This window comes from Dioscorea cayenensis, chromosome 1, assembly GCF_009730915.1.
Source record: "Dioscorea cayenensis subsp. rotundata cultivar TDr96_F1 chromosome 1, TDr96_F1_v2_PseudoChromosome.rev07_lg8_w22 25.fasta, whole genome shotgun sequence".
Classification (NCBI taxonomy): domain Eukaryota; kingdom Viridiplantae; phylum Streptophyta; class Magnoliopsida; order Dioscoreales; family Dioscoreaceae; genus Dioscorea; species Dioscorea cayenensis.
The window spans coordinates 22,725,584-22,732,741 of record NC_052471.1 but is presented as its reverse complement, the minus strand read 5'-3'; the positions used below and the strand labels follow the sequence as shown (position 1 = coordinate 22,732,741).

General features: G+C 37.0%; 1 pseudogene; it reads right to left on the bottom strand.

Annotated features, from left to right (window-relative positions):
• Window positions 1-3,459: 3,459 nt before the first annotated feature.
• LOC120257883 lies at window positions 3,460-4,739 on the bottom strand (annotated as a pseudogene).
• Between the last annotated feature and the right edge of the window lie 2,419 nt (window positions 4,740-7,158).

Below are 7,158 nucleotides of genomic sequence, written 5' to 3'. Positions count from 1 at the left end.
CAGCACGAACAAAGGTGAAAGCATCATCCAAAGAATAGATCGAGCGAGCATGTAGTAACTGAGCCCGAGTTTGCTCAAACTCGGGACGAAGGCGCATAATGAACTCATACATACGGCGTGTCTCATCATGGCTACGACGATGTGAGCAAGACTCAGAACAAGTAAGGGTCATGGTAGCATGAACAGCACAATAGGGAGGAGTCAGAGCATCAATCTGACGCCATAAAGCACAATACCGACTATAGAACTGGTCAACAGTGTCCTCGCCTGCAAGACTGAGAGAGTCTCGATATAAAGTGTAAAGTTACGCCCGACCGAACCACAAGTAACGACATTTCAAGATAGTCCCACATCGCCCGAAAGCGGTGGGGAAGATCGCAACTGAAAGTACTGAATATCAAGAACGCACCGCTTTGACGTATCATTATCTTGGTCGAGAGTCGCCGCGACCCATTTCTAAACCGCTGCTCAAATGCCGTAAGAAGAGCGTAGGCCCTCGGGTGGAGGGAGTCGTGTTAGGGATAGAAGGGGCAGTAGGAGCAGTACATATACCATCAACGTGGCGAAGAACGTGAATGCCATCGAGAATACGCTTGATAGTGAGCCGCCAGGCGATGTAGTTGGTGCCGTCAAGTACCACATCAGAATGATGGAGATTCCGGTGATGCATCTCAGGTAGCACACCACTAAGTCCATAAGCATCCATAATTTTTTTTTAATCAGCTAAACCCTAATCACATGTGTACAGGAAAAACTCACATCATTGTCTTTGCTTTTTGAATGGAATGAGTCACTTCAATTGTCTTCATGTGCTTGGAGAAGACACAAAGCCTTTATTCTGGGGAAAGGATGGAAAAAGAGGTGGAGGCTGGTCGGCAAGAGCAACGATCAACCTTTCGACGCTGGCTAGGCGTGGCGGCTGAGCCGACGTCGGGCGTGGCTACGGGCGCAACAGCAGGGTGAGTGCAAGGCGCCTCGATGCTGGGCGCTGGGCGGGCGTGGCCGAGCGCGGGAGCGTTCGGGCCGGGCGTTGCCGGAGCGCGGGCACGCGCTGTCGACACGAGGGCGGGCGTGGGCCGGGCGCCGAGATGTGGCCGAGCGCTGGGCCGGGGCGTGGCGGGTGCCGGGTGCCGGACGCTGGGCAGGCGTGGCCGAGGGGGCGCGCTCGGTGCAGGGCGTCGGGGTGAGGCGTGGCCGAGCGCAGGCGCACCGTGCCGGGTGCGGGCGGGCGGCTCGTGCCGGGCTTGTGTGTAGGAGTAATGAATGAATGTAAAATAAGGAGATGAAAAGAGGAATAAGAGAAGAGGGAAGAAGAAAGGACTGGTGAAGTGTAGAGTTGCCGGAGAGATAGCCGGAGGGGTGGCCGGAGAGATGGTCGGAGGAAGGTACCTAGTCTGATACCATGTTAGAAGAGAGAAGAATTAAAGAAGAGAAGAAAGGAGATGGATCAATGCTCATGTATTACACAACAAGTGTGATCATGGGGCTTCATATAGAGGCCAAATATACAGGTATACCCATGTATATACATACATTTATCTAATATACATACACACATCTAACAAAAATAAAACCAAAAGCAAACAAAAAGTATAGAAATGGCCTAAATAAAATAAACAGTCGCCCATCATAGTGCCTGGATGTAGTAAAACTCCAACATTAAAAATATATGTTTAAAATAAGGTTTCCTACATTCAAACTTTTATAAGTATTCTGATACAACGGGGATTTGCAACCTAAGTACATTCAGAATTTAATTATTGCAAAGTTTAATTCATGAAATCTAATTGGAAACCACAGACACACACACACACACAAAGGAACTATTCTAAGCACCAGGTTCCACATTATGCAAATTGAACCAAATTAAGTACTCTCACATGGACTTAATTCCTAACAAGATCAAGAGTTGCAAGTCTTACAAAATACAATCAATCAATGACGCACCCACCAACACACATAACACACAGAAAATCATGTCACCTACTGTGAGAAATTGCGATCATTAGGCAAAATAGAATAAACCCAATCCAAAAAAAAAAACATACAATTACATGAGTATTAAAAAGACTGATAAACCAAGCAACAGAAGGCGATGAAGTAGGAAAAAGCACAAGTTTGAAGAGGAGATAACAAAGGGGATAAAGAGAGGACCTCAAGCAGGTCTTGGATTTCGTCGAGAGTGGTAATCCCGTTGGTATTAGATAGTTGTGCCCAGGTGGAGTTCAGCGGCGTCCCCATGTTGTGCTAGAGAAGAATTTTTTTTCCATGTGGAAATCGATCCCAAAAAATGCTACTTTTGTGAATCGCCACACAAAATATAGCGTGGAGATGGTCGAGCCTGCACTCTCACTTGCTTCTTGTTAGATGTATTGTTGTACTATATATATGTATACATGTATATGTATGTATGACGTATATGCATACTTATGTGTTCTATATGTAGACCCAAAGGGTCACTCATGTAAGGTGTTCAAGGTATGAGGACTTTGATCCATTCTTCATCACTCTCTTCTAACATGGTATTAGATCCGGCCAAACATGAGCTGACCAAACATATTGGTGTGGATGCATACTTCACACGATGCTATGTACGTGCCCAGACTGTGTCACTTCATTATCTTCCTACAGAGGTCCATGTGGTTGATTTCTTTACCAAGGCGCAGACGCGTGATCACCATCTATTCATGTTATCCAAACTTAAGACGCATGATCCGCCTTGAGTTTGAGGGGAGGTGTTAGATGTATTGTTGTACTGTATATATATATATATATATGTTTACATGTATCTGTATGTATAGACGTATATGTATACTTATGTGTTCTATATGTAGACCCAAAGGGTCACTCATGTAAGGTGTTCAAGGTATGAGGACTTTGATCCATTCTTCATTGCTCTCTTCTAACACTTCTCACTTATAATATTTCATAGCTTTGAATTTCCAACTCAACCAGCCCAAGGGATCCATTTGGGTCAATATATTACAGATCAAACCTAACCCAATTCAATAAGTTTTTAGGGAAAAAAAAATTAAAATAATTTATTTTTAATAAGCACTCATCTCCAACCCAAAACTCTATATTTGGCGCTTTAGTACACAAAAATACAGTTTTTACAGTAAAAATTTCTCCAACCACAATCTCAATTTTTAACTCTTAAATAGAATATTCTAAGAATATTCTTCTCACTTCACACTTTTATATTCATACTAGTAATAAATTTAATCATCTTTAATTTTTAACTTTTAACCATTGAATTTAAATATTATATTATTTAAAATATAAATTTTATTTTTATATTATTTATAAATATTTATTAAATATAAAATTTGATTGATAAACTACAAATATAAATACAAACATTACATTAAATTAATTACTTAATAAAAACATAACATACAAACAAGCACCATCAGTGAAAACAACACATTATTAAAAACTAAAGTAGCACACAAGCTTTTAATTATCTTCGTTATTTGCATAGCGCAACCACAAATGTTTAATCAATGCATTGCGAAGTGCAATATGAGCGTCTTTGTCCTTAATTTGCCTGTAACGACCAAGAAATTATTCAAATCGAGCATCTTCATCTTGTACCAATTCAACTACTGGGAGTCGGCACTTCACTTACATCCATAATTTGTGCATTGAGATCTCGCTCATCCTCAACTATCATGATGTGCATAATAATGCATGCAGTCATTATGCCGTGTAAGATATTTTTCCTCCAAAACTGTGCTGGTCCTGCCACAATTGTAAAATGAGATTGTAGAACACCAAATGCCCTCTCGACATCTTTTTTGCATGTTTATTGTCTCATTGCAAAATATTTTTTCTTCGGAGTTCGTGGTTGATAAATAATTTGTACAATAGTAGACTATTTTGGACATATGTTATCAGATAAATAATATCCCATATGGTGCTCATTTGCTTGAATAACGTAATGAGCAGGAGGAGAAATACCTTGTGCTAGGTTGGAGAACAAATTCGAAAGCTCCAAAACATTTATGTCATTGTTGATACCTGGCATACCAAAATAAATATGTCATATCCAAAGATCATAGTTAGCTACTGTTTCAAGAATAATGGTTGGACATCCATACCTTCCTCTATATTGTCCAGCCCATGCTATGGGATAATTTTTTCCACTTCCAATGCATACATTCCAAACTTCCTAACATTCCTGGAAAGCCACGTTTTGTTCTCCAATGTGTAAGAGTCTTGCGATATCAGTAGCATTAGGTGATCTAAGATATTGTTCAGCGAAAATCTCTACGATGGCTCGACAAAATCTTTTGAAGCTTTCAATTGCAGTTGATTCACCGATTTTGATATATTCATCTGTAGCATCAGCAGGTAAACCATATGCCAACATTCGAAAAGAAGCAGTAATTTTTTGTAAAACTAGATAACCCAACTTGACCTAGACCATCACAGTATTGTTGGAAGTAATTATCATGGTCCTTAACTTCCTCAACAATGCGAAGAAACAAACTTCGTGACATCCGATATTTTCGGCGAAACATTTCAGCATTGTAGCATGGATTCTCTGAAAAGTAATCATTCCACAAATTGTGATCTGCTTCTTCACGATTGCTATTGATAACAACATTCCCTGGAATAGAGCCACCATGGGAGCGACGATTGTTCAGATGACTAAGGGTTAACTCTAATATCATGTTATTATTTTGAATAACACGATGCATTGCATCTTCTTCCACTGAAAATAGATCATACATCCAGAACATATTGTCATCATCTCCAATGTTCTAATTCATTTTGAGTTTATGTTTATGGCTCTATGAATGGAAAGAATAATAAAAAAGTCAATTTATAAGAATTGGGGACATTATTCAATTCTCTTATCTTCTGGCATTGGGAAGTGTGACAAGATAGGGTTTGGTGAGATGATATCAAATCCAACGGTGTTGGTGCAGATGAAATCCATCCGACGGTTACTAAGAAGATAAGATGGCACGTTATTCAATCTCTTATCTTCTGGCATTGGGAAGTGTGACACGATAGGATTTGGTGAGATGATATCAAATCCAACGGTGTCGGTGCAGATGAAATCCATCCGATGGTTGCTAAGAAGATAAGATGACGCGTTATTCAATCTCTTATCTTCTGGCATTGGGAAGTGTGAGACGATAGGGTTTGGTGAGATGATATCAAATCCAACGGTGTCAATACAGATGAAATCCATCCGGCGGTTGCTACGAAGATAAGATGACACATTATTCAATCTTTTATCTTCTTGTATTGGGAAGTGTGACAAGATAGGGTTTGGTGAGATGATATCAAATATATAATGTTGCCTATATAAACAACTTCATGTCGTTTCTCATTTTAACCAATATTATCAAAAATCTCGCTTTCATTGTAATCCAAGAAAACATGTCTAAACAATCTCGTAGTGCGGAGTACTCTCCTTATAAAGATGTCCATCTCTGTGAAACTTACATGGAAATGACTCAAGACCCCATTATTGGTATGAACCAGTCTTTAGAGCAATTATGGTCTCGAGTGGAGGAGAAATATAATTTGACATGAGATAAATCTTGGGTGGAACGTTCTGCTCGGTCTTTACAGTGCAGGATGCAACCAATAGAAAAGGCAGTGAAGAAATTAAACGGATGTATTCGACAAGTGGAAAATTTAAATCTGAGTGGTGCAAAGATATTGTAAGTATATTATATATTTTATTCTTCATAAATTTATATTTTTACAAATATATAATTCATAACATCTTTTACAGATGAATCCAGCAAAGAGAATGCTTTTGGACGATCCTAACTATAAGAAAGGGTTCAAGTTTGATCATGTGTGGCACATTGTGAGGAACTTTGAGAAGTTTAAAGATAATGTTATTACATCTAGACAAATTAATCGAAAGCATGGATTTGACTATGTATCATCAGAATCTGAAAATCCCACTCCAGAATTGCAAGCACCAGAATCTCTTGGACTTTCTCAATTTTCTCTTAACTTAGACAATAGTGTTGGTGGGTCACCTTCTGAATGCCCAATCAGACAGAAGAAAGCCAAATTGAAGAAAAAAATGGATGACGAAGTAGCATCTTCTATTAGTCGTTTAAAAGATGATAACTCCAAGATTATGGAGATGTTAGAGAAGACTAATGCAGATCGACAAATGTTCTTAGAAATGTAAAACAAAAATCTTGCTTTTCAACAAATGAGATATGAGGACAAAATTATAGCTGATCCAAATATTCGTGGTTGTATACAAGCACAACAACAAGAAATTTTACAGAAAAGAGGACATTTTCAACAACCACCCCTTCTGGATCTAACATGTTTAATGATATCTTTGCCAATATTGGTGGAAGTGGCGATAACATGCCAGATTATTAAACCCATCTACTTCAGCTTTCATTAGTTGTATTTTGAGTGTTGTGGTTTTTTCTTATTGCTATCGATGATAATCTATGTTATGACTATTTTCTATGTTTTTATTTTATTGTTCGTGTAATTTTCATTAATTTTAATGAAGTTATATTTCGTGTATTATTTTTCTTTAATTTTTTATTTTTTTTATTAATTAAAAAATACAAACTTAAATTATAAATTATTTAATTTGATTAAAATATAAAATTATAAATATAAATTTTATAAAAAGAAAAACAAAAAAAGAATAAAAAATAAAAATAAATTAAAAATTAAAATTGAAAAACAATAAAAGAATAAAAAAGATAAAAAAATAAACTGAAAATTAAAACTGAAAAACGAAAAAAGATAAAAAAAGATAATTAATAAATTGAAAAAAAAAAAAAAATAAACTGAAAATTAAAACTAAAAAATTAAAAGGATAAAAAAGAAAAATAATAAACTAAAAAAAATAAACTAAAAATTAAAACTGAAAAACCGAAAAGATAAAAAAAATAAATAAGAAACTGAAAAAATAAAAAAAATAAACTGAAAAATAAAACTGAAAAATAAAAAATAAAACAAAAAATAAAACTGAAAAAAAAGAGAAAAAAAAATTCAAAATGAAAACTGAAAAATAAAAATAAAAAATAGCATATATCGCTGCTATAGTGCGCGCTACGTGTTGCCCGCCATTGTAGCAGTTACCAAATCTAGCGCAGGATTTGGCGCCAGATTGGAGCAAATCCTGCACCAGATTTGAGTGAAAAC